The following is a 27,271-nucleotide window of genomic DNA, read 5'->3' as shown; positions in this document are numbered from 1 at the left end:
AATCTTAATGGTTTCTGGGGGTGACCTCAAATATGCTAATTAATTAGTGCTAACTATTAATTAAGTTACGAAATCAGACACAAAAACGTACTTTCTCTGAATAAACATATATTTTTTTTTACATATTTGGAATCTAGACACTTGAATTAGGGGGGGGGGGTAGCAAAATTTTAAAAAAATTGGGTGGTAAATTGGGTAGCAATAAAGGTTTATATATTTGGCGATAGTCCAGAAAACCGCTAAAAAAAAGTCGCCTGCGCAAATGAATATTTTAAGATAACCCATCGACTAATTCAAAAGAGGAATGCTTAATTTTACTAGGTTGCTAGGCAACCAAAATCTGACCGTAAAAAAATTGAAATAAAGTCCTGTTATTGCTTGGAGAGGTTTTATTAATTGTTAATAGAAAATATCTCGAAGTTTCTAAGCAATAGACAATTTTTAAACTGATTTCTGTCCAAAAAGCAAAAAATAAAAATTATTTTAATCCCATTTGATAAGAAAATTTGAATCGATTTATAAATAATTTATTATGTTCTGAGTTTTTAGAATTTAAACACATGAACTTTTTTTCTGATATTATTTAGATTATGTTGTTTTTGCTATATTTATTCGAGGATTTCATACTAAAATCAAATTAACATAACTTATTATAGCTATATACAAAATTTTAGAGATTATCATTTTTACAGCTTTAATTGAGTCTTCTAGGCAAGAAAGTTTGAATGGAAAAAAAGTGCTTGAAAAATAAAATGTAGATTGTATAGTAATTCTAATGCACATTCACAGAGTTTTCTGTAATTTACGATATTTCTTTTTTCTATAACTGAAGGTATTGCTGAATGTTTAGTGGCATTTTAAAAACATTGAAATATGTTATATTCAAGAATAAGATATTGAAATAATATGTTGCGTATTGTATGATTAATTGTTTAAAAAATCGCTTCATTCTGCTAGATATTTAGGTTACATATGGTTTTCTTTGGATAAAGATGATTAGAAAATATCATCCTCATGTTTCGATACATTCTGAAACTTATGTTCGCAAATTCGCCATTAAGTGTCGCACAGCATGTTCTTCAATTACGATAAGCTACATTTACCACCACATACTGCTCTTATGATTATTTTTGTTTCCTTATGTATATCTGATACTCTCTTTCTAAACAGAGCTTGTAAGATACTTAAGATACTGAAATAGGGGCACAAAAACTTAAAAGATAAAATATTCAATTTCATTAACTGAAAATATCTGGTCTCAAAATTTTACTTTTTAAGTTAAATATAACTTTTACAATATTGATGCTCTTACGTTTTTAAAGACCACATGAATCCTGTTAAAATATTAAAATGAATATGTTTACTTTAACGAGTGTAAAATCCTTATCAAAATAATGATCAAGACCCAACTGTAAAACAGTATAATTTACAATAAAAAGTCAACTGGCTTCAAAACATATGAAGAGGGTAGTAAAAGTTGAAAAGTTTCGAGCGTTCAAATATAATCGCCCATTTTCAAGACTTGTCAGGCTTGAATAACTTGTGACTTATATTATTGTACGCTCAAAACATGTAGATTTTTATTATTATCTATTATTTTTTTAAATCAATGAAGTTTTTATATTTTCGATTCAGTTTCTTGGGATTATCCATTTAGTTACACAACATATTAAATTATTTCACTCGATATTAAAATAAGTTTTACATAAGTTAGAGGCACAGGTTCTTAGATTGAAAAAATTAATAATTCACTGCTTTGTGAAAAAATCAATGCAGTACATTTTTTTTTGCTGCAAGCCTTAACATTTTAATTTAAGGACATAAAAAAATTCCGTTTACAATTGATATTTCAAAAGTCGAATGTGAAAATGGAATGTCCCCCAGCACCAGGAATCGAAATTAAATAGTTACAAGGACAACTATTTAAAACAAGTTAGCGTTAATGTCCTACTCGAAGTTGTTTGAAAAGGTATTTTTTATATATCGATTTCAAAGTTTATTCTACATATATTTTAGGGTATACTTTCGGAATATTTCGATCGAGTTTATTTTTACACCTTTATTTGCTTAAAATTATTAAATAATTTGCTTGAAATGAATTATTCAAGATACATGATTTAATGCATTTATAGTATAATAGTAAACGGGGCTTCCATCGCATATCCTTAACCTTAATACCGCTATAAATGGAATAAGCTTAGATAAACAATAAAAGTTAATTTTTTCCTCATTTTAATTTTCAAGGAATAATATGTTTCGATCAAGCAGATTCCATTCTGGAAATAGCGAAATTATTGAGTAGATCCCTCGGAGCAATATAAGTCTTTTAAAAAAACTTGACTATAATTTAGAAAGGAACTTTACTTTAAAGAAAACCTAAATTAAAGTACTAAAAAAATTGATTAGTATATTAATGAAGAAATAATAAACGTAAAAGGGTAAAGAATAAGATTTTTAAAAATGTTAAAATTTAATTAAATAGTTGGTAAAATAGTTCTGCGAAACACTTCCGGAAATTTCTTTTAAGATTAAGACGATATAGGGTAAACCAACCAGAGAAGGAACACACCCCAATGAAAGAACATTTCATAGATATTTTTTAAAAATAAGATTTTAATCATTTTAATTCGATTGATTGGTAACAGTAGCTTACTACCTAACAATAGGAAGTCATCTAACAATGCGCTGAGTTACCTGGTCTTAGAGTCTTCTCTGGAAAAAGTTTTGAATTTGTTAGTATCTGTTCAACGCCTTGTTTCTTTGACAAAATTATAAGGTCAGTGTTTGTTGTTATCCGTTTAAACTACAATTAATTGCATGTAATAATGCTTTTTCTTTTCATTGTGAAAAAAAGAATTCAAAATATGGTCATTGAAGTTACGTTTTATTTATTTTAACCATCATAACATAAGCAAGTACTGAGATTAGGGGGTGTTAATTAACTGGATTACAGAGCGATGAAAAACCAATGTATAAACAAGTGTTCCTTTACTGGGATTTTTTCAAGTTAATGAAAATAAGAGAAAAATATTAATTTTCTTGTACCTTTAGTCATATTATAAATCAAAATCATGCTAAAAATGCAAAAATCAACTTCTAACCAGTGAAGGAACAGACATGTTCCTTCACTGTGAATAGATTTCCCAGTGAATGAACAGTATGTGTGAAATATGATTTTACATGGATAATAAGTAGTTTTTAGGTATAGAGGACACCTAAAATTCAGTTAAATGATGTATGAATAGTTCCTATAACAATTTCATTTCAAAATGCAAATTTAATTGCTAAATATATTTAAAGAATTATAATAATAATTTATTTATTATTTATCTTTAAAAATGTAGTGATTAGTTATTACATCATACCTTAGACACCTTAATAAACTATGTTTACTGACTAAATATAACAACTAAATATAATAATAAAAGCTTGAATAGAAAATTTCTTTGCAGGTTTTTGTGCCAATAATTAAGTAAATTATTATCTTATCGCGGTCTTTAACGTCCTGACGGGAACTGGTAAGAAAAATCGATTTAAAGGCAATCATCCAGGTGAAAAATGGGTGAAATTTTTTTTAAGGAGACATCCACCGATAACTCAGTGCAATGTGAAGATAATTTCAAAAGGCAAAACTTCCCTTAGAGAATAATATTCGAAATACTGGTTTTAAGAAATTTAAAAGAATCTTTAGGAGGGATGTAGTCTTGGCATCCTTTTAGAAAGTGATTGCATTTACAATGCGAACGAAACCAGAGTTAAATACTTCCCCTAAATTGGAAAAATCTTTGGCCCTAAAAATTATAAGGATTTATATTCTAAAGTACCTAGGAAAGAAAAAAGTACCTCCTTTGGTAGTTTTTCCTTACTGAAGAATTCCTTGAGATATTACAGAATCAGTCACTGCTATATATTTCATTGTAAAAAGCGATTCATGAAATGAAACGAGGACCGCAGCAACATTTTACAATTATAATGCAGATGTTTCTACCCATGGCTAATTAAAAATGCTATCAAATTCCCTATTTTGCTTCTTCTGGATAGATATAAATCTCATATCAATTTGAAACTGAGCAAGTTTTGTTCATCAAAACAAATTTTCTGGTTTAGTACCTAATTCATGGAAATCTCCAGTTAGATCTTGAAAACAAAAGAATTGTAAAACATATGTCGAGAAAATTTTACATCCATTCTTAAATAAGATTTTGATTTGATATTTTTCCATTCGATGTAGAAAACGTTTACTTTAACAAATGCATGCGAGACAGACACCAAGAGTTAATGAGCAAGACAGCTTATCAACAAAACACATGCTTCGAGAGTAACGATGCACTATTTCTTCAGAAGCTTGAGAAGGAAATCTCACAAGTTATGTTGCAAATTCTTAAAGGAACATTGACAGAAAAGTTTAATCTCCCAAATATCCAATAGCCTGTGATTTTCTCAATATAGAAGAATTTATTTCAAAAAGAACATTTGGTTAATCAAATTTTGGCACTGAAGATGAAACAACTAACATTGATAATGCATCTTGAAAACTGATTTTGAGATAAGTCCTCTTAAGGCATTGTTAGTTGCAAAAAAAATTGGTTCCATAAGTAAATGGTGAGTACTGCTGAAGATCCACTAGATATAAGTCAATGAGAGGTGGATTTTACTCAAACTTCGAAACTCCTTTTTCTGATTTATTATCCAGTGAGGAATTCTAGAAATGGTACTGGAAAAATCAAAAGAAATTTCGAAGATACATTTACATTGGCCAAAAATTTGGAAAAAAGAGGACGGTTAAATCAAAAGAAAAAGAAATAAATTACTTTTTTGCATTAACTTCAGAAAAAGAACAAAACTTTAAAGAGATTGAAAGAGCTGGAAAAAAAAGTTAAAGCCGAAAGTATGACGAAGAGAAAAAAAATACTTAAAAAGATTTTAAAAAAAGCTTAAAAAATATAGGGAAAAGAGTAAACAAAAAAGTGATCTAATTATAATAATAATAAAAACAACATTGTATTACACAATGATAAACGCTCATAATTTAGAACGGACTATTAAACTGTGAGAAAAAAAATTAAAAACATTTTTTTTAAATTATGTATTCAAACATATTTTACTTTACATTCCATGACTGAAAAAAGTAACACTTTCCACGTTAACTGTGGTTATATGTTGTAATTCCAAGAAAAATCTTGCTTTTAGACATTTGTGTGGCCTGTGGATTCCTAACGAACATCAAACATTCTAAAAATTAAGTGCTCATTCACTGGAAAATTTAGTGTTTATTCACTGGTAAGAACTGTTCCTTCACTTGGTTATCTTACTACTTATTATTTAAACCACCAAAAGCTTAGAACAATATTATGTAAGTTATCTAAATGTTTTTTACATAATTTGCATTTAATAACAAATACGTCGACACTATCATTTAGCTGAAATTACAAATTTTGAGATTTTTATGATTTTTTTAAAGGCAAGCTAAGCTTAAGTGTTCCTTCACTGGTTTGTTTACCTTATAAGATGTTGAGAAATTTGCAATGTTGTGAGAGATGCTTAAAAATGTTGACTACGCATTTTTATTAATATTTATAAAATATATATTCAAGATTCATACGTATTTATTCATACGTATGTATATTATTGCAATTGTATCAGTTATTGAGTAAAAAAACTAAAAAATAAAAAGTAATCACATTAAGGAAGCACAATCTGTTGTATAATCATATTCTATCAGAAGCATGATTTTATAAAACTCGACATTCGTTGAAAAAAATGTTTTTTATTCAATAAAATGTTTTACTCAAATTTCTTTACTAAATTGCAAATCGATTTTAAGAAGACTAAAAAAGAAACATTGTATTTTATAGTTTAAAATATAAAAATAAAAAGATTAGCAAACGATTATTAGCGAAAAATATATGAATGAAATTTTACGCGACGTGCGCGAAGTCAAGTTCTCGCAAGTTTATCACATTTTAATATTAATCGCCCCATTTAATTATTTCTTTATTGTCGCCAAATTAATTTTTTTTGAATAATTAATTTTAATTTTTCTCAGTTTCTAATAAATAAAAACAGTTGAAACTTTAGATTTTTCAATTGAAAAATATGTAGATTAATATGGTATAAAAAAGTTCATACCTTATAATTCAAATTTTTTTCATTTTCAATTTAATTAAATAATAAAAAATAATTATTAATAAAAATTATTTTTTTCATGTAATTATCTTTGGGTAAATGATTTTTATGACTGGGTGAAATTTTCTTTGAATTGCTTTATTAGTTTTAAAAATATGACTAAAAACGTTAAAAGTGAAATTAACATTAAGGGGTACGAACTTTGGATCGCTCTCCTGACCAAGCTATGGGGACCATATTTCCCAGATTGCGGCTACCCCCTATATTTTGAAGGTTAAAAATCCAAATATGTAAAAAAAAATATATGTTTATTCAGAGAAAGTGCGTTTTTGTGTCTGATTTCGTAACATAATTAATAGTTAGCACTAATTAATTAGCATATTTGAGGTCACCCCCAGGAACCATTAAGATTGACACTTTGTTCGTGAAAATCCGATCATTAGAACGAAAGTTATTCAGGGTGATATCTTTCTTTTTTTGCGGACTGTACAGTCTGCAAAAAAAAATATTTCACGTTGAATAACTTTCGTTCTAATGATCGGATTTCTACAAACTTAGCGTCAACCTTAATAATTCCTGGGGGTGATCTCAAATATGGAAATTATTTAGTGCTAACTATTAAGTTACGAAATCGGACACAAAAACGTACTTTCTCTGAATAAACATGTTTTTTTTTAAACATATTTGGATTCTTAACCTTCAAAATATAGGGGTTAGTCGCAATCCGGGAAAAATAGTCCCCGTAGTTAGGTCAGGAGAGCGATTCAAAGTTTGAACACCTTAATAATTTCACTTTTTGCGTTTTTAGTAATATTTTTAAAACTCATTCAGAAATTCGAAAAAAAATTGCACCTACTTATAAAACCCATTTACCCAAAGATAATTTCATGCAAAAAATATTTTTAAATAATTTATTATTTTTTATTTAATTTAATTGTGGATGAAAAAAATTTGAATTGTGAGGTATAAAATTCTTATACGATTAAATATTAATCTACGAATTTTTTGTTGCAAAATTCAAAGTTTCCACAGTTTTTATTTGATAGAAGCAGAGAAAAATTAAAATTAATCATTTAAAAAAATATAATTTGGCAAGAAAAGAAAAAATATTTAAATCGGGCGATTAATATTTAAATGTGGTTAACTTACGAGGAAGTAGACTTAAATGAGTGTAGAGTAAAATTTCATACATATATATTTTTGCTAATAACAGATTGCTAATCATTTTTTTTTTAAATTATAAAATACGATATTTCTTTTTTTTGTCATCTAAAAATCTATTCGTAATTTAATAAAGAGCTTTGAATAAAACATTTTATTGAGTCAAAATATTTTATTCAACGAAAAGTATTTTTATAAAAGCATGTTCCTGATAGAATGCGATTATGCATCAGTTCTTTTTAATTTTATTTTTTAGCTTGTTCCTTCAATAACAACATATGCATAGATTTGGAATAATATGTTTATCAATTTCTACATTATATATTTTACAATTATTGATACGAATACGTAGTCATCGTTTTTAAGCATCTTAAAATTATAATTTGTTAACTACCCGTCTGCTCGTGATTCACAGAATTATTTTACCAACTATTTAATTAAGTTTTTACATTTCTCAAAATCTTATTCTTCAAATATTCTTCCTTAATATACTAGTCAATTATTTTAGTACTTTAAATTTGGTTTTCCTTCAAAGTAAATATCCTTTTTAAATTATTGTCAAATTTTTATTAAAAGAAGACTTAGAATAATTGTTAGCTAGCTGAAAATTAAATCTTAACAAGAAATTAAAAATATTCTGCAAATCAAATTTATTCGATTCAGACTGTCTATTTACTAAGCATACTTTTGTTTTCGAAAAATAAAGATAAAAAATGAAGATCGTCTTTTTTATTGTTTCTTATTTATTTGAGTAATTGCAAATGCCTATGGGTGCCCAGCAAAAAACATAACATTTTGTTTCGTTTTTTAAATGAGCAAAAAATTACGGACATACAATTTTATTTTGACGTTCAAAGTTATTCCTCTCATTTAACTTTAAGAAAGTTGCTCTTTTAAAAAGTATAATGTTGAAAAAATTTGCTTAAAAAATTGTAAATATTTTTCAACTTTAACACAGTTCAAAAAAATATTGCATATCAGGAAAATGTTCGATATGCCTTATTTGTCATCGATTCAAAAATCGTGCTATTTTTAGAATCATCATCTCAAAAATTGTTCTTTTTTCTACTTAAATAACCTATCATAATAGTTTTAACACATGTTTTGAAGAAATTATGAATACAAGTTGTGATCTAGTATTTCGTAATAAGGAAACAAGAATATGAATGATTCATTGATAACTGTTTCATTGAACCAGAGTAGTTAATTTTTTTCGAAATAATGTCGATATAATAACGATATAATGTAATCGACCTTACAACTATTTTACTTTTATTCTTTGGACCAGGGGTGCACGCCATTCGACTTTGAATTTTCAAATATAAAATGCAAAAATTAATACAAGAATGCGTAAGCTGGCTTTAACTAATTATAAAAAAAAGAGAAAAGAAATTATCTCATGAGAGGAATGTCTAAGTTAAAAAAGTATTGTAAAAACAATTGTTCTTTTGTTTAATTAGGGGTATTTTAAACCTTCATTTTCCTTTCTTTTAATTTTATAAATTATTCTTTTTAATAAACTAATGAAATGAGTGCGTAAATAACATCCATTCTTTTTACTGCAAACCAAGTTTACTTAGTATCATTCACAAATCTTATGAAGTGCAAATTCTACGGCCCCCGTGTAGGGTAGTAGGATAGTTTATGTATGATTAATAGTTTCAAGAGTGAACTCATATAAGTAATTAGCTAATTTCTTTAAGAATTCTAAATTTAAAAATTACTTGTTATTTCACAAATGTTACATCTAAAATTTCGAAACCCAACATTTCGTGACAACAAATTTTCAAGTTTTTGAAATTAAATATTCTATGTTGTGGTTTTGCATATTGTAGGACATTTACTAAGGAATGTTGTTACTGGAATGTTGTAACATTTACTAAGTTTTTCAATTTTATCGAAAAGAAATATCGTGAATTTTACAAAAACTTGGGATTCTGCATCAAAATCGAAATCTTTTTCGGGTTCTCCAAATTTTTTGCTGGATCTTATTTTTTTCTTTCCCTTACCTAAGAGACTCGAACTGAGGTGTAAAAGCAATTAGCCCTACAACTCTTCATAAATTTATAATAACTTATGTAAATTTGGTTTTAGTAAAAAAATTTCACACAAATGACGTTAAAACAGATTTTAAAAAAATGTCAGATAGGAAGTTCAGCGTTTAGATTCTAAAATATTGGAAAATCGTAAATGTATTAATTGATTCAAATTTTATTTTTAAAGGAGAGTAAAAAAATAAAAGGACAATCTGTTTTCTTTGCCTAGAAAGCAGCCTCAAAAATTTTCCTCTTGGTGCGTTGCAACGGAGAAACACGTTTCGCAGTCTTGTCATGCATTCAATTTCTCTGAGGTTGTTTTTAATTGTTTCACCTTATGGCAAGGTAATTTGGCATTCTTTCGCCATTCATATAAATCTTTATTGCAACCCAATTTTTTCGAAATTTTGTCGACCCCCCCCCCGATTTCAAGGGTCAGGATTCCAAATATGTAAAAAATATATATGTTTATTCAGAGAAAGTACGTTTTTGTGTCTGATTTCGTTACTTGATAAATAGTTAGCTCTAATTAATCAGCATATTTGAAGTATCCCCCGGAACCATTAAGTTTGACACTTAGTTTGTGAAAATCCGATCATTAGAACGAAAGTTATTCAGGGTGATATCTTTTTTTCCGAACTGTTCAATCTGCATCATCTCTGATGATAAATACTCATGTAATGTGTCCACTTAATAATACTTACTTTTATTTTACTAGGACCAGAACGCATACCACCTCAACTATCCTCACCTCATGATGAAGGGGTAAAAAGAGCCACTTGCACCCCGGCCACCTGAAACGACTGCGACTCCATAGCAGTAGACGGCTTTAGTCTTTGTCCTAAGGGGAGTTCTTTAAATAGACATACTATAAGTTGCTGTCTCGTTTCTACCTGTTTCCGTGATGTTTCGCACAGTGCACAAGTTCGTTTTTTAAAATGTAAGTGTCGTTAATTTTTCAATAAATTTTTATTAAATTTTGTGATTTGAAATGCCGATTACCACATTTATTCTCTTATAATTTTTTTTTCAATTTTTACAGAACAAGTTGTAGCCTTTTTTTCCTGATATGGAAGAGCGATGACGTTGATTTAGGTGCATAATGTGATAAACCATAATTCAGGTACGAATTTCCTTCTCATGTTCCGTGCTTAATTTTATGATTACCTGTTTCGAAATTCAAGTTTCACTTCTCAATAATGATTCTAAAACAATTCTAGTTTTTTTTTCTAGTTGCAACAACACTATTTATAGTCTCTTTTTTTTTTTGAAAAAAATGAAAATAACTCTTAACGGTGCAACCTGTTCTTTTTGCTGACTTTTTTCTTCTCAAAATTGTAGATTTCAAAACACAAGGTACATATTTTCTTAAACACAATCTTTTTCATTGTCATTAATTTAAAAAAAGCTTTTTTTTGTCCAAATAATTATTCGAAAAAAAAAATCATTTATAAAATGGCGTTGCTTTCATAACCTTTTATGACAATTCTACTAGTGACACTTACAAACAGAAAAATTTTCTGGCAATTTTTAAAATGTTTTAAATTTTAATAAAAATTACAGGAAATCGGTAACTTTCATTTGATTACCAAAAAATTGGCCAACACAAGATTTCGCTGTTTTTTGACAAAATAATCAAAAGTTTAAATTTAACATCGAATTTAGAAAATCGATATCACAATAAATAAATCGTTATCTCTCCACAAAAAAGATATAATAATATTTAAATACTATAATAATTAATATATTAAAAGATATAATAATAATATTCAAAATTAATTTTAGCTGAACGAAAGAAATAAAAACAGAAATTTAAATTTGGCCTCCAAACTTAAGCCCAGCTCCCGACATCGTTAACCGATATAAGATATTCGCTTTCCCATTTCTCAAAAAAGTTTTGGATTGAAAAACTTTTAACTGTGCTTTCATTTAGAAAACACTTTATTCTTACTTCTAAAAAATAGCCCGGAATAGGAAATTATTAACGTATATTAATTTGAATAAAATTTATGTTATCCCATCCGCAAAATGATTTTACATAACAAGAGTAAACTATAAAACTTTTTGTCCTTGAAATGACGAATTTGAATTTTGTCTTCAAATGTTAGTCCTCATGGTAGTAAACCTTTATTCGTGTCTTCAAAATGTTCGTCCATTGTAAACAGTCGTTAACAAGGCAGCAATAGAAGTTGACCTTTTCTAAAAAATTCCAAGAATTTTATTAAAAAAAAGTTTTTTATTTAAAAGCAAACATTTATTGGCATTTTTTTTTCAATTTTTTACCATATTCTAAACCTATGCGTATAAACATATTTTCTATTGTGTTTAAATTGAATTTATTGATTACTATTGATTAAAAGCTATAAATAAAAACATTTATGTTACAATAATGTACCAGACGTCTAATGCTGCAGCTGCCAGTAATACCTGTTTCAATAATACTAGGAGGCTTCGCCCCCTGCTCGCTAACGCTCGCCAACCCCCGAGAATTGCTACGCAATCCTATGTGGTTCACGCCGTGAACCATGGCTCGTTGCGCTCGCTCGCCAATGAACACAATGTTCTAGCACAAAGACATAATATATTATCATCAAGGACATAGTATTTTATCATCAAAGACATAGTATTGTACTTATGTAGAAGAATTCTACCAATGTTCTTATTGGCTTTTAAAAAAGTATATTAGCTATTTAGATTGTACATGGTGAAAAAATCAAAACATTAGCTAAATAAGAAACATATTAGCAAAATAAATTATCGAATATTGATTCACTAATATTCTGCATTTTAAAGCGTGAAAATTCAATGCATAAATAAACGCGAAATATAAAAAAATTCAATTTCATTCAATACAAACACTTAAACGTTTTTTAGACGTTTAGGTAGCTCCCAGTAGAAAAATATCAATTCAACAGCGGCCTTTTAAAGCATTCTCGCTTCAATTAATTAATTAATTCCTAATTGAGTTTAAATTAAATATTGTCATGTTTTTAGTACATGAATCTGAATTGAACAACCAGATAATGCTCACTCTGGTTATTGTTATCTGGTTGCTCACTACGTGCTCTTGCGCGCCGAATCCAATCAATTAAAAATGAAAAATGTTGCCAGCGCGAGAAAAGAAATATCATCGGTTTTATTGATACATACATACATACGTACGTATTAGCGTTTTATATAATATAGAAGATAGATGCTATAACAGATACTGTGACAGAAACAATCAGTTTCTTACCTTCTACAAGTTGTATGATGGATACAGCGATATTTAAAAGATATTTTCATGTCTTCAAGCTTCAGAAGTTTAAATTTTAATTGAAGTAAAAATTGTATTTCAGAAATATGTGAATAGTTTAAGTTTTTATTAATTTATATGCATGAAGTGCAGTGCGCAAAGAAAAATCAAACCACTTTGAATAACTTTTTCTCCCAATGATCGGACTTTCACGTTCAAACTCTTTCCCAGGGGGTAACTTTAAACGTGGTTATTTGTGTAGACGATATTTTAATTTTCATAATCAGACGCAAAAACGTTATTTTTCTAAAACAAACAGGAGTCGAGTTTCTGACCCTCAAAATACAGGGGGTCGCCGCAATCTTCCGCTATATAAAAATAAATTAATAAGATTGTGCTAGTTGAATTTTTTACTGTGCAAATAAACTTTAATAATAAGTGTATTAATTCACTCAATTTTTTTTTCATTCCTTGTTGAAGTTATTAACTTTTATTTCTTAATGGTGCATTACACAAATAGTAAAAATGTTAGCAATATATAGTGATGCGTTTTTTTTTCTTTTTGCTGCAATTGTTCCTATTTACTTTATTAGAGGCTTGATCCAACCATTAGCCTGTCTTACGCCAATATGGGCGGATGTGTCTCTGTCTAGTGTTTCATAGATTTTATCCGAAATGATTAAGTCACATAATGTTTTAAAGTCATTTACTTCTCTCAGACGTAAATTATACTCAAAAGTTGAACGAATTCATGTTGCAAATTGAATGTGTGATTCATCAAAATTTTTTCTTTGGTGGCGAAAATTAAATAGACACTGTTGAGGGGTTATTTGGTTTTCTCTTAAGATTAATGATTTAAGTTTTTGGTAATTTTTTAATTCCTCTTCCACGTATAAAAGCGCTTTGTTTGCTTTTTCTTGCAAAATTGCTATGAGAATTTCGGATTTAAGTTAATCTTTTACGTTTTTGGTTTTGAATGCTCGCTCCAAAGAATTAAAGAATAAGCCAAGATTTTCAGGATTTCTCGGAACAGTTACTGTTAAGGTTCGTATACTTTTAATAAGTGATTCTAAATCTTGATGCGAATTTGTTAAATCAGAACTGCTGTTTACGCTCATATCCCGCTCATTTTGACTAAGTGATTGAAGTTGAATTTCTTTTTCTATTCTAGCTAATTTTACTTTTTCTAGTTCTAAATTAAGTTGTTGCATTTTTACCATTTACTGTGTTCGGTTCTTTTTTATATTCGTCTGAATTTTCAATTATAGTTTTTAGTTCGATTACTGTAGCGTTAGAAGGAGTGGGAATATTTAGTTCTTGGGTTAATGTTATTAAATCTGTTTTTGTTGATTTGTACATTTCGAAGTTCACAAAAAGAAGAAAAAAAAAAAGAGTCACCTACTTCAAAGGTTTATTTGCAGATAAAATTTTTGGTATCCGGTAACACTGGTGCAACTCACAATTCAGGCATGAACTCTGTATCAGTTGACGATATGCGGTAGTTTCAGTAGTTTCAAGCAACTTCGATGGTGATTCTAGTACTTTCCAGCAACTTCGATGACGATTCTAGTTGTTTCCGGCAATTTCCACAGTAAATCTAGCTGTTTCCAGGAACTTCACGGCGTTTCTAGCAGTTGTAGTTTTTCATTCAAGTCAGCCCTGCGCGGAACTTGAAAATGGATTCGTTGTCACAGTTTTTGGTCCACAGTTTTTATTTTCGAAGTTTGGTTACGCAATGCTCAGCGTATTTTTTTTGTTAGCAAGTAATTTTTTGTGATTATCGTCCTACGCGACGTAATCGACGTTGTAGAATGGATTAATTTTGGCCCTCCGCGGCTCAAATAGTTTTTAATAGCTCAACCTTGACTCGTTGGCTATAATCGTTGAAAAAATGAAAAGTTATTGCTCAAATCGCAATCCACATTCCCGTGGACGAGCCCCCATTTGTAGGATAAAGGGGGTGAAGCGAGGGTTTCTCAAAAATAAAGAAGCTGTGCTAAACTTAATAAAAATATATTATAACAAAATAAGCTACAATTTTCACTGGCATCCTCCTAGAGCCAGTCATTTCAACTACATGGTGTAAAAGTAAAAGAAGAGTAAATGTAGAGGTAAGTGTCCTTGATATCATCACGTGATAGGATGAATGCTTCGTAGATCGGATCTGTATTCCACACACACATATATATATGTATATATAACCTCCAAAATCAGTTTTTTTTATATACGTATATAACCTCCAGACCCCCAAAAATGTTCAGAGAGAACACTGATGTATTTGATTATTTTTAAATTTATTTTCCATCATTCTCTACAGTAGAATTGCTTTTCAAAAAGTTAAATTGCCTCCTTTGATTACGATTTGCAATTGAAAAAGATTTCTCCTTTGCTTGTGTACTGCGATTTAAGTATAAGCTAATTGTGTGAAAGAAAAAAGAAACTTTTACGAGAAATATTTCTTAAATTTTGTTTATATCACTGTGATTATTTGGGTAAAAGAAATGACAGAGATTTATTTGTATTCAAAACTTAATTACAGTCAGTATTTTTGTCTGATCAGTTATCGATTATGAATATCAAATAGTCTAAAAGATACGAGTTACTATATATATATAATCAGACGTAGCCGAGAGATGGAAATAAGCAGGTTTCAGGCACCAGGCTATACCTGAATATCATTTATTGAGACACATTCCTAAAGAGCTAGCATTCAAGTCACAAAATCGTTGTGCTCCTCAATAAAAATTAGGGAAAATCTTCCGAAGTAAATTAGTTGAATGTTTCATTTTAGGGAATAAAGGAAATCATTGTAATTGGTCTATGGGAATATAGTTTTCTCACGAGTTAGCAAAGGGAAAAATGTCAAGGTCAATTAATGCATACTTGAACTAAAAATAGTTTAAAAGACAGCATGTGAATTTTAAAGTGTGAGAAAGAGAGTTTTGTTTTCAATAGAAAATTAAGAGAGATTTACAGAAAAGGAAAAACAGAAAAAGATTGGTTGAAGCTTTTTATGTTAAATATATACAGTAAATATTGTTTTTCTCTGAATTTAATAACTATTTTATTTAACTTGTTTTTGCAACTTTATTTTTCTTATAGAGCATTTTTTTTTCGATTTTAGATATGACAGCCTAAATGACAGACTTGAGCCAGCTTTTAGATTATTCTAGACTTTCTTCTAAGCTTGTTCTAACGCCATAGGAAGCTGGCAGCTCACCACTATCTCGATCAACAGCTCCAGAAAGGTCTACAGGCACAAAAAAGCGAGCGTTTAGGAGTTTCGATACACCTTCTCCAACTGACACCAACAAAAACGATGTTAAAGTTGACGCAAATCTTACCGAATGATGATTATGATGAAATTTGTTTGTCGTCGGCTGAAATATCCATTATGAGAAAGATTCTAACGACTCATCTGTTAGTTTCATCCCATGAAGTTGAAATTTTGCAAAAGAACGGTGACTCTGCTGTGTACTCGGTGAAATTTTACGCTCCATCTGCCACAAAATCTGTTAAAAATAGCCATTAATGCTCCTTCCAAGAGTCAAGAAAAAACTCTTGCATCTTTGCTAGCTGATCCCCCAGTCAACATAATCGCACAGGTTAAACTACAGTTTTCGTTTTGTCTATCTCTATTTTATATTTTATAACCGTAATTGAACAGGCGACCCAATTTTCGGTTTTACAACTAATGTTCAACTACATAACCTTGTAATTTTGAAACAAATCCAGAAGACAAGGGAACTAACTCCTGGATCAAGAAATTGCCTTCGTGGAGGACTTTTTGGAGGAAGTAGACCGCATTTGCCTGACGTGGAGGGGAAGACCACGCCATGGTTAGCTTGACGGCAAGGGGACTCTAACCTATGTTCCGTCTACCACTGAGTATATTTCACGTCAGCACTGTGGTCGGTGCAAGCCAGATGCGGAATTCGTATCAACAAGCAATCGCCGGAATTCGAGCCCAGTTAACCTCAGTGGAAGGCGAACGCTTTATCCCCTGAACCATCGCGGCTCTTTTGTCTAGTTAAGTAAGAATAGATCAGGGCTTGCATCACCTACATATGAGTTTGCCCTGCAGATTGGCAAGGTGGCAAAAAATGGCGCAATTTATCGAAGGGATTGAATTCCAAAGAGCTATTAGAGGCGAGAGCTTGACAAGAGGTTCTACAATAAAAGAGAATTTTGTGATCGGAACGCCTGGAAAAGTGTTTCATTGGCTAGATGAGAGCGATACTTCGATTTGGATAAGTTGAGAATTTTTGTTTTGGATGAAGCTGATGTCATGATTTCGACTTTGAGGCATCATGATCAATGTTTGCGTAATCACCGCAAGGTGTCTAATAGTTGTCAAATGATGCTGTTCTCCGCCACTTACTCGCCTGATTTGTTTTGCAGAAATGATTATAACTGAACACATAACGTTGCAGCTGAACAATGGAGGCCAAAAAATGTCAAGCAGTTCTATGTTATGTGTCACACCATCGAAGGCAGATATCCAGTATTGTCCAAGATCTGTGGTTCCATATCAATCGGTCAGGCCATTATATTTTGCAGAACAAGAAGACCTGCAGCTTGGTTTGAAGCCCGACAGACTGCTGGTGGACGTTCTGTTGGTAATTTATCTGGAGAGATAGAGCTCAATCAATGACTGGATACCCTGACTCGCTTCAGAGAATGGAAGGTACGTGACCTTTCTTTTTATCATTATTACATTATATTTTTTTTCCTTATTTGCTGGTAAGACAGTGCTTAAATAACTTTTATTTAAATCTAATAAAATACAATTGATAACCTTCTTAATAGTAAATAATGAATTCTAATTTTGAGTAAATATTTTTTTTCATAATTGTGTAAAATAATTATTAAATTAAAAAATAGAATAATCCTCTCAATATTGAATATATTTAAAATTGCGCATAAGTTGTTTTTATGGTGGCCAATGTAATTAAGAAAAGAATTCCTTGTTAGAAACTAGTTATTTTATCATGATCATGTAACTTTCAAAATTATTTTGCATTTGTTAAAATAAATATAAAAAATTTTCAACAATATGAAGGAGAAAAATTATTTGAGCGCATATCCTAATGATGTCATTTTTTTAAAGTGTTAAAAAAATACTTTTTGAGTGCTTAAAAGTGCTTATTTTTTGTTGAAAAATTTGGCTGCTCATCCTGTATTAATGTAAATATTTATATTTGGCTCTGTAATCATGAAAGTTAAATTTACTACCACTTTTTTTAAATTCGGTATTTTTCATACGTTGGTTACTTCTTGTGGGCAAACTTAAAATTTTTAGTTTTTTGGGAAACTTCTCACTGAGAATGAGGAACTCAGGATTTCGAAAGTTCTGCCAAAAAACGAGGATAGTAAACTGTTGATCAAAGTACGACTTAAGTTTTTCTAAGTTTGTAACCGCCTGAATTTACATAAATTTCTTGTCGTACTTATCAGATTTCTTTTTACATGAAGAGACTTCCTAGACTATTGTGGAGATCTGAAACATCTGATGATAAATTTTAAAAAGCAAGAAACATCGTTTATGATCTAGATTTTGCAACGACTTTAAACAATTTGGCTGGGGTTCGGAAGACCTCGAAACTTTCGTAACAGCCACTTTATGTCTCAAAAACAGATAAAATTAAAAGGAAAACATTCAGGCATGCTTGGATTTTATACAGCTTCCGAACTACATGAAATTAAAAAAAATGGTAATTGTAAATTTAGAAGTAAAAATATTAAATTTAGAAGCAGTGTCGACTTTATTTGTTAATGTCCAATATTGAGTCCTGTCCAATATTGAGCCTTAACATCTTTCGAGTTTGCGAAAGTTTTATTTTTTTAGTGTGTATATTCGTATGTCAGCTAAGCACTTTTAAGATTTTAGAAGTAAACTGAATGCTTTAAATGACCAACCTGTTTTTGAAATAATCCATTTAATATATTTTAAAAGCTTTAAAAACAGTTTGTGGACAGACGCTGAATTGATACCCGTTTAATTTTTTTTGCATTTTATAACTTCTTTATTCAGCTACAAATAGAAATTTTGAAAACTTTACTTCCGCGTTAGTGGAGCACCATAGTATGAAAAGAATTATGATTTCTAGCTCTTAATATGGAATTGATATTAACAATGTATTTCATGTTGCATTTCTAAAAGGCTAAGGGGATAAAAATAGGATTGACTTTTAAATACTATCTAGTATTTTTACGATTTCTTTAAATTGAATGAAGTGACCAATATTCTAAAAGTTATTTATGTTTTATGTATAAAAGTACAATTTTTTATTTATATCTATTAACGTATCTAACATAGCTAAATAGGCAAGTAAGATATCGTTACCTATGCATATCATTACGCTAAATCGAATGAGAATAGGACCAAGCTGTCTGATTTAATAGTTTAACAGTTTGAAAATTTATTAAGGTTTTATGTGCAGAAAGTACAATTTTTCGACTTAGACTAACAACACTTTATGCAACTGACATTGCTATCTAGACAAGTGAGGCATTACTTCAAATTTAATTTTTTACTCTTAATCCGGTAAAATAGTCCTTTGATATAATTTTTGAGAAGAAATGAAGGTTTAATGCGTGAAATGTAGAAACGAAAAATTTTAAATAAAAGAGGATTGGTTTTCCTGAATTCAATGTCATATTTACTTATTACTGTAAAATTTAAGAATTTAATTATTGGTATAAGATGATTTAATTAAAAATTACAGGATATAATTTAGGACAAATTTATTGTAACATATACCATATAAATTCAAATGTATTAATTACTAGAAAAAAATATGTTGTATTAGGATAAATTGTTTTATGTGCCCTATTATTTTTCTTATAGGCTTTAAGCGTATTTTACATTTTAAATAACACAAGAATCAGCGTAAAAAGTAAAACATTTACTAACAAGTGTATTTTCAATTTTGAATTATTGTCTTTCAATTTCAACCTTAAAAACAATATTACATCTCTTTTTTTACACCAGACAAACCTTACAGGATTCCTCAAAATATCTGAAATAAAAGAAAGAAATTACTATCATGATAAAATTTTATCAACACATTATTAGACCAAAAGAGATTAAATACCTTTAATTTGAAATCATTTAAGCCTTCAGGTATCCCTCAGAAACTTATTTTAAGTTTGATAGATATTTTGATTATTGTTCTAAGATTATTCTACACAACTAATGAAAGATGAGAGGTATAATTGGTTTTATAGTTTTTATGATTAGACTGAAATTTCTTTTAAAAAATAAATGGTATTTATAAATGAAGACTATTGAAAATGAAACTATATTGAAAAATTAGTAATTTAAACTTACAGTGGTGGCCAAAAGTGTGGACACTTTTTGAAAGTTTCATGTTTTTCAACTTTGGATGCTTGTAGAATATATTAATTTTCATTTACATACAAACGTTTATATATCAAATTGAAGGTAATTTAATGTAGAATTTAATAATAAATACAGTATTACAATATCTTTATTAAAAAAAAAGTTATGCAATTAATAGTAAGATCTATCTTGGATTTGATTTTTTTTAAAGTGATACTTACACAATCAATACTTAGTAGGATAACCCTTAATTTTTAAGACAGCTTCACAGCGTCTTTTCATCGAGTGAACGAGTGTTTGGAGTTCATCTTTCGTAATCACATGGTGCCAAGAATCAATTATAGCTTCACTTGGTTGTCTTTTATTGGATGGACGTTTTTTTCGTACAAGAATTTTCAAACGCCGCCACAAATTTTCAATTGGATTGAGATCAGGGCTGTTTCCTGGCCATGGTAATATATCTATGCCTTTATTTTGAAACCATGCTTTGCATACTTTTGCTGTGTGGCATGGAGCTGAATCCTGCTGAAAAATAAATGGTGCGTTGTTGGAGAAGAGATCCCTGATGGAAGGTATCAATTTTGGTTTCAGGGCAGTTTCGATGTATTTTTTGGCATTCAGGATGCCATGAATCACTTGAATTCGGCCCACATCATCTGCAGATCTACATGCCCAAATCATGACATTTGTTGAATTTTTAGTAGTTGCTTCAATGCAATCAGGATGAAGCGCTTCACCTACTCTACGTCTCACGTATTTTCTACCATCACTTCCAAAGAGCGATATTTTACTCTCATCACTCCAGATTACTTGCTTCCACTGATTTTCTGACCATTTAATGTGTTCTTTTGCCGACTTAACTCGTTTTTCGCGTTGCTTTTGATTTAAATATGGTTTTTTCCTTAGAATTCTAGCTTGTAGTCCAAATCCTGATAAGCTTTTTCTTATTGTTCTTGAACTTACTGCATTCATTTCACATCTAATGGCATCTGATGACATTTTTCTATCTTGAAGGTATAGCCATTTAATTTTTCTATCGGTAGTAGCACTTGTGCATTTTTTTCGGCCTGATTTGGCATCCTGAATGCCAAAAAATACATCGAAACTGTCCTGAAACCAAAATTGATACTTTCCATCAGGGAATTCTTCCCCAACAACGAACCATTTATTTTTCAGCAGGATTCAGCTCCATGCCACACAGCAAAAGTATGCAATGCATGGTTTCAAAATAAAGGCATAGATATATTACCATGGCCAGGAAACAGCCCTGATCTCAATCCAATTGAAAATTTGTGGCGACGTTTGAAAATTCTTGTACGAATAAAACGTCCATCCAATAAAAGACAACTAAGTGAAGCTATAATTGATTCTTGGCACCATGTGATTATGAAAGATGAACTCCAAACACTCGTTCACTCGATGAAAAGACGCTGTGAAGCTGTCTTAAAAATTAAGGGTTATCCTACTAAGTATTGATTGTGAAAGTATCACTTTAAAAAATTGCAAATCTAAGATAGATCTTACTATTAATTGTATAACTTTTTTCGTAATACAGATATTGTAATACTGTATTTATTATTGAATTCTACATTAAATTACCTTCAATTTGATATATAAACGTTTGTATTTAAGTGAAAATTAATATATTCTACAAGCACACAAAGCTGAAAAACATGAGACTTTCAAAAAGTGTCCACACTTTTGGCCACCACTGTACATACTTACATTGTAGAAAAGTAATGGATCAATAGATAAATGTAAAGTATAAATAAAAAAGTATCAATAGTTAATTTTAAATAATAATGAACTAAATATTATGCAAATCATCATAAACCAAACAAAAGAGGGGATGAATGTAGAAACAGATAGGGGTATTGAGAATTTGTATTTTTAAAAATTGGGTAACTTTGTGAGAGATAAGGTAAATATTTGCCACAGATGTTTTCTTAGTTTTCTAACGTGTTTTAAAATAAGCTTTTCTAAAATTAAAGCAATTCGCATGAAAAAATAAAAGAACTATTTCACAAATAAAAAAAATTACACTTTTTCAAAAATCAAACACATGCTTTTACTTTCAACAGGTATAAAAATTAAAAAGAATATTAAAATTTAAAAATTAAGAAATACAATCTTTATTATACTTTATAATTAGAGCCCGGATTTTGATGAGCTAAAAAATCTCAACTAATGCCCTTAAAATGTGCTCTAAAAATGCGAACATTGCGCTAAAAATTCCTTATGACATGACTTAAATAAAGTAAAAATATTGAACTAAAAGAATTTCTCACTCTTTAATATTATGAGTCATTTCAAAAAATATAAAGCAATGCACTACTTGTTCTACGTTCATTAAAGTTTGAAAAATATATTTTATATCCTAAAATAACAAAAAAAAAGGAAAATGTATTGACTCCAAAACATTTTCATTTTGTATAGAAACTTTAATGAATATAACAATTTCCATCTAATAAATCTACTAAATATTAGAATTACATTGGATTATTAAATGATTTTTGATATTTTGAAATGTAAACGAGCGTCTCTTGTCTGAAAGTAAATTTTTATACCTGGAGAAGCTTCTTTCAACGTCTACTGATGTTATTGGTGCGTACTTGAAAAAGACGGTCTCACTTACTATCAATTCGTCTTCAATTTGAAAAGATGTTACTTCACCTGCTAATATCCTAGATATTTTCTTCATTGTTTGGAAGCCAGTGTTCTTCTCCAAAACTTTGTTCAATTTAGCTGCAACTATTTGTGCTATCTTTCCACTTGCTTTTTGCAACAATTGACTCACTACGTCAATAGAATTTATTGCATCGCAAAGTTCCAATTCTTGTTTCTCCAAGCTTGTAATTGTCGAGGACACAATAGCAAAGTTAGACTTGATAAATGATAAGTTTCCTTCGATTTTATCAGAGGCCTACACGTTTTGCGCTATCTTAATTGATGCAGCATCTTCTGAATCAAGACAAATTATAAGACAAATCTTGTTCTTCATGTAATAAAAATACCCCAAAAAATAATAAAAATTGGAAAAAATTAACAAAAAACTTAAAAAATACTTTAAAATGCAAAATACGCCCCAAAATTTAAAAAAATGCCATTTAAATCTAAAAAAATTCTCTAAAGGACAAAAAATGTCCAAAAATACAAAAAATGCAAAAAAATGCAAATGTCATCAAAATCCGGGCCTTATTTATAATTATGCAACAAAATTTTGTATTTATAAAGCATTTTTCGTTATATTGAAAATAAAACTATATTGAAAAATTAGTAAGGTAAAATTGTATGCTTGCTACCATTACAGAAAACTAAAGTATCTATAGATAAATGTGTGTTAACTTTAAATAATAATAAACAAAATATTATGCTAATCAAAATACACCAAAACAGAGAGGGGACGAATGCAGAAGCAGATAAGAAAATAAAACGGAAAGGGATTGTAGAATATAGAGCAGTTTGAAGTGTGGAATTTTTAATTTTAAACATTATTTTTATATAATATATTCACTACTTTTTTTTTAAAAAAAGTTTTTAATAATTACCATAAAATGGAGTGACTTTGTGGGGGATAAGGTAAATATTTACCGAATATGTTTTCTGATTTTTCTAAATTGCATTAAGGAAGCAATTCAAAAATTAAAGAATTCTTAAGGAAAATTAATTTTTTTCTTCAAACAATAGAAAACATGTTTTTTTAATCAACAGAAATAAGGATTGAAATTTAAAATTAATAAATACAATCTCTTATGTTTTATATTTTAAAATAACAATGCAACGAAGTTTGGCTAGTTGCTTGGCTAATATTTTAATGTGAAATGCCAGAAAAATTATTCCTCTATATTAATTAAGAAATTATTTCTATGAAAAGTAATGAAAGTTTTGATTGGAAAAAAATATAATAAGTTTTAATGTTATTAGTTTAATGCGAATAAATAATTGTTACATCATACTTATAAAACAAATTTGAAGACTGTTTTTTTTATCAAAGTTATTTATTGATATTTTACTTTTCTACAATGGCAGTTAGTATGTAAGTTTACCTTATTAATTATTCAATATACTTTCATTTTCAATAGTCTTCATTTATAAATACCATTTATTTTTTTAAAGCAAATTTCAGTCCCAACATAAAAACTACAAAACCAAATGTAATAATCTTTCATTCGTGTATAGAATAATCTTTGAACTATAATCAAAATATTATCAAACTTCAAATAAGTTTCCGAGGGATACCTGAAGGCTTAACTGATTTCTAATAATGTATGGATAAAATTTTATCCTGATAGTAATTTCTGTCTTCTATTTCTGATATTTTGTGGAAACATGTAAGATTTGTCTGGTGTAGAAGGAAAAAGATGTTATATTGTTTTTATGATTGAAATTGAAAAAAAAAATTATGTAAATGAATAAAGTTCTAAGTATTGACATTTTTTAAATTGATTCTTGCATTATTTAAAATACAAAATACGTTTAAAGAGCCTATAACAAAAATAACAGGGTGCATGAAAAGTATGCTATTAATAAAATATTGTTTATTTTTCTATGTTCTATGTTATTAATAAATTTGAATTTATTTTGTGTGTAAATTAACATACAGCAAATTTGTCCTAAAATAAATCCTGCAAATTTTAATTAAATTATCTTATATAAATAATGAATATTTAAAATTTTACAATAATAAATTGTAAGCATGAGATTGAAAATTCTGCTATATTTTTAAAAACAATTTGGTATTAAAAAAAGTTGGTATTTCATGAAAGTGATATTCTTGATAATATTTGCAGTTAAAATGCAATGTAAAAACATTTTATGACAATAAAATTCTGAGTCAAATCAGACATTATTTATGTTATATATTTATTACTTACTTACTTATCCTCTACGTGCCTTTGGGCACTTAAAGCCTCTAGCATATCCCTCCAACGCCTCTTGTCTCTAGCAATAGATCTTGCTTCCTCCCAGACAGATATTCTACATTCTTTTAATTCGCTCAAAAACATGAGCTGGATGGTAAGTCTGGGTTTTCCTCTTATTCTTTTACCATCAGGGGCCCATGTAAGCGCAACAGATGTAATTTTTTCTTTGGACATTCTAAGGATATGTCCGAGCCAGCTCCATCTTCGTTTTTTATTTTCATCTTCTGTTGTTTTTATTTTAGCTTTCTTTAATAGATTTTAATTTGATACTTTGTAAGGCCAGAAAATTTTAAAAATAAATCTTAAACATTTGTTTTGAAAGGTTTCTAATTTTTGTATTTCGATCTCAGTCTGTTTCCAGGTTTCTGTGCCATATAATAGTACTGCCCTAACAATAGCTTTGTAAACAACTATTTTTGTCTTTATTTCAATATTTGACTCTCTCCAAAATTTATGTAATCCCTTAAAACATGTTCTTGCTTTGATTATTCTCTGTCTAGTATCTTCACTACTTCCACCTTTTTTTATCTACAATAGAACCTAAATAGCTAAATGACTCTATGTCATCTATTTCGTGATTTGTGATTTTAATTTTGTCATTTTTCTTTTGATTTATTCTCATTACTTTAGTTTTCTTCTTGTTTATGAATAAACCTACACTATTTGAATATTTGTTGAATTTGTCTGTTTTAAGCTGAAGTTCTGTACATTTGGATGAAATAAGTACGATGTCATCTGCAAAATCAAGGTCTTCTAAAGTAGTTGTGAAATTCCACCTTATTCCTCTTTTTTCATCTTTCAAGCTGTTTCGCATAATCCAGTCTATCACCAGTATAAATAAAAATCCTGATAAAACACATCCCTGTCTCACGCCAGGTTTTACCAAAAAGAATTCAGTTAATTCTCCATTTACTTCTATACATGTTTTGCTGTTATCATACATATCTTATTATGTTAATATATTTCTCTGGTATAGTATAAAGTGATAAAATTTCCCATAATTTCTCTCTCTTAACTGAATCAAAAGCTTTACTGAAATCAATCAAGTTTAAACATAAAGAAGTATTAAATTCCAAGCTTTGCTCAATGATATTTCTAAGTGTGAAGATTTGCTGCATTGTTCCATTTCCATTGTGGAAACCTGCTTGTTCTTCTCTTGAAATTTCATAAATTTCATGTTTTAGTCTATTCAAAATTATCCTTCCAAATATTTTTCCCGGTATGGAAAGTAGGTTAATGCACCTCCAATTTTCGCATTCTGTTAGATCGCCTTTCTTGGGAATTTTCACTATTACTGCTTCCTTCCATTGTTCTGGTATTCTTTCATTTCTCCAGATTTCATTGAAGAGCTTTTGCAACTGTCTTGTAGCGGTTTCAAAATCTGCCTTAAGCATCTCTGCCACGATTCCATCTCACCCTGCAGCCTTCTTTGGTTTTGTGGCCTTCAGGGCATTCTGTACCTCATCCAGCGAGATATCTTCCAAAGAAAAATCTACAGTAGATGCTACATTTAATGTAACATTTGGGAGTTGCTCAGAATTTTCAACATGGTGTTATGCGTATCTTCAAAATATTCTCTCCATCTTTCTTCGATCCTCTCATCCGTAGTAAGTAACGTATTGTTTTTGTCTCGTATTGCACATTGCGAATTTCGTTTATTTCCTTTTATTTGTTTCACTTTCTGATAGAAAGTACTTATTTGTCCTTTTTGCGCTGCATCTTGAGCTTCAGTGGCAAAGTCTGAAATATTTCCTTTTGTCTTTTCTAATTGACTTTATACTTCTCTATCAATTTGACTATACTGCTGTCTATACCGATTAAATAATCTTTCAGACTTTGTAGTTTCCATCTGTATTTTCTTTTTCCTTCTGTTTTCAATTAGAATTAATGTTTCTCCCGTTATCCATTCTTTGCTTTTCTTTCATTTCATTTTACCCAACACTTTTTCTGCTACATCGCAATAAATGTTTTTGATCTGTTCCCAAGTCTCTTCAACTTTTTCTTTTACCTCATTTTCTGATTGCTGAGTGTTGCTATGATTTTCTTCTTCCCTTAACAGCTCAAATCTGTTTTTCAACTCGATTGAAAATTCTTGTCTGCACTCTTTGGCTTTTAACTTAGCAATGTCATAGCTTATTGTTTTATGTCCCGTCTTCTTTGATGATTTTCTTAATTTTATTTTTAATATTGCTAGAATCAAGTAGTGATCTGATCCAACATCGGCACCTCTCATCGCTCTTACGTCTCTTAGTGAGCTCCTGAACTTGTTATTAATTGCAATATGATCTATTTGATTTTTTGTTCTTCCGTCTGGTGAGGTCCATGTTCATTTATGTATCTCTCTATGCTTGAATCTACTCCCATCTATGTTCAAACTATTTAGTTCGCACAGGGAAACAAACAGTTCTCCATTTTTGTTCCTGTCGCCCGGTGATTCGTTTCCCAT

The 27,271-nt window shown here is 29.4% G+C and overlaps 1 protein-coding gene across 9 annotated transcripts in view; it reads left to right on the top strand.

Moving 5' to 3' along the window:
- LOC147817006 (histone deacetylase 9-like) overlaps nucleotides 1-27,271 on the top strand; it is a 103,117-nt gene that overhangs the window by 54,515 nt on the left and 21,331 nt on the right. For 7 of the 9 annotated variants that reach the window (XM_087153564.1, XM_087153554.1, XM_087153559.1 and 4 more), the window contains 3 exons: nucleotides 10,042-10,263; nucleotides 10,366-10,446; nucleotides 15,683-16,005. The gene's annotated coding sequence lies outside the window, so the exon portion shown is untranslated. Of the gene's footprint in view, nucleotides 1-10,041; nucleotides 10,264-10,365; nucleotides 10,447-15,682; nucleotides 17,246-27,271 lie in introns of those variants that run through there. The other 2 variants (XR_015429833.1, XR_015429834.1) reach the window with 1 other exon arrangement.

This window comes from Parasteatoda tepidariorum, chromosome 1 (genome assembly GCF_982258835.1).
Source record: "Parasteatoda tepidariorum strain Cologne lab strain chromosome 1, Ptep-v5.0, whole genome shotgun sequence".
Classification (NCBI taxonomy): domain Eukaryota; kingdom Metazoa; phylum Arthropoda; class Arachnida; order Araneae; family Theridiidae; genus Parasteatoda; species Parasteatoda tepidariorum.
This window is presented reverse-complemented; position numbering and strand designations above follow the sequence as displayed.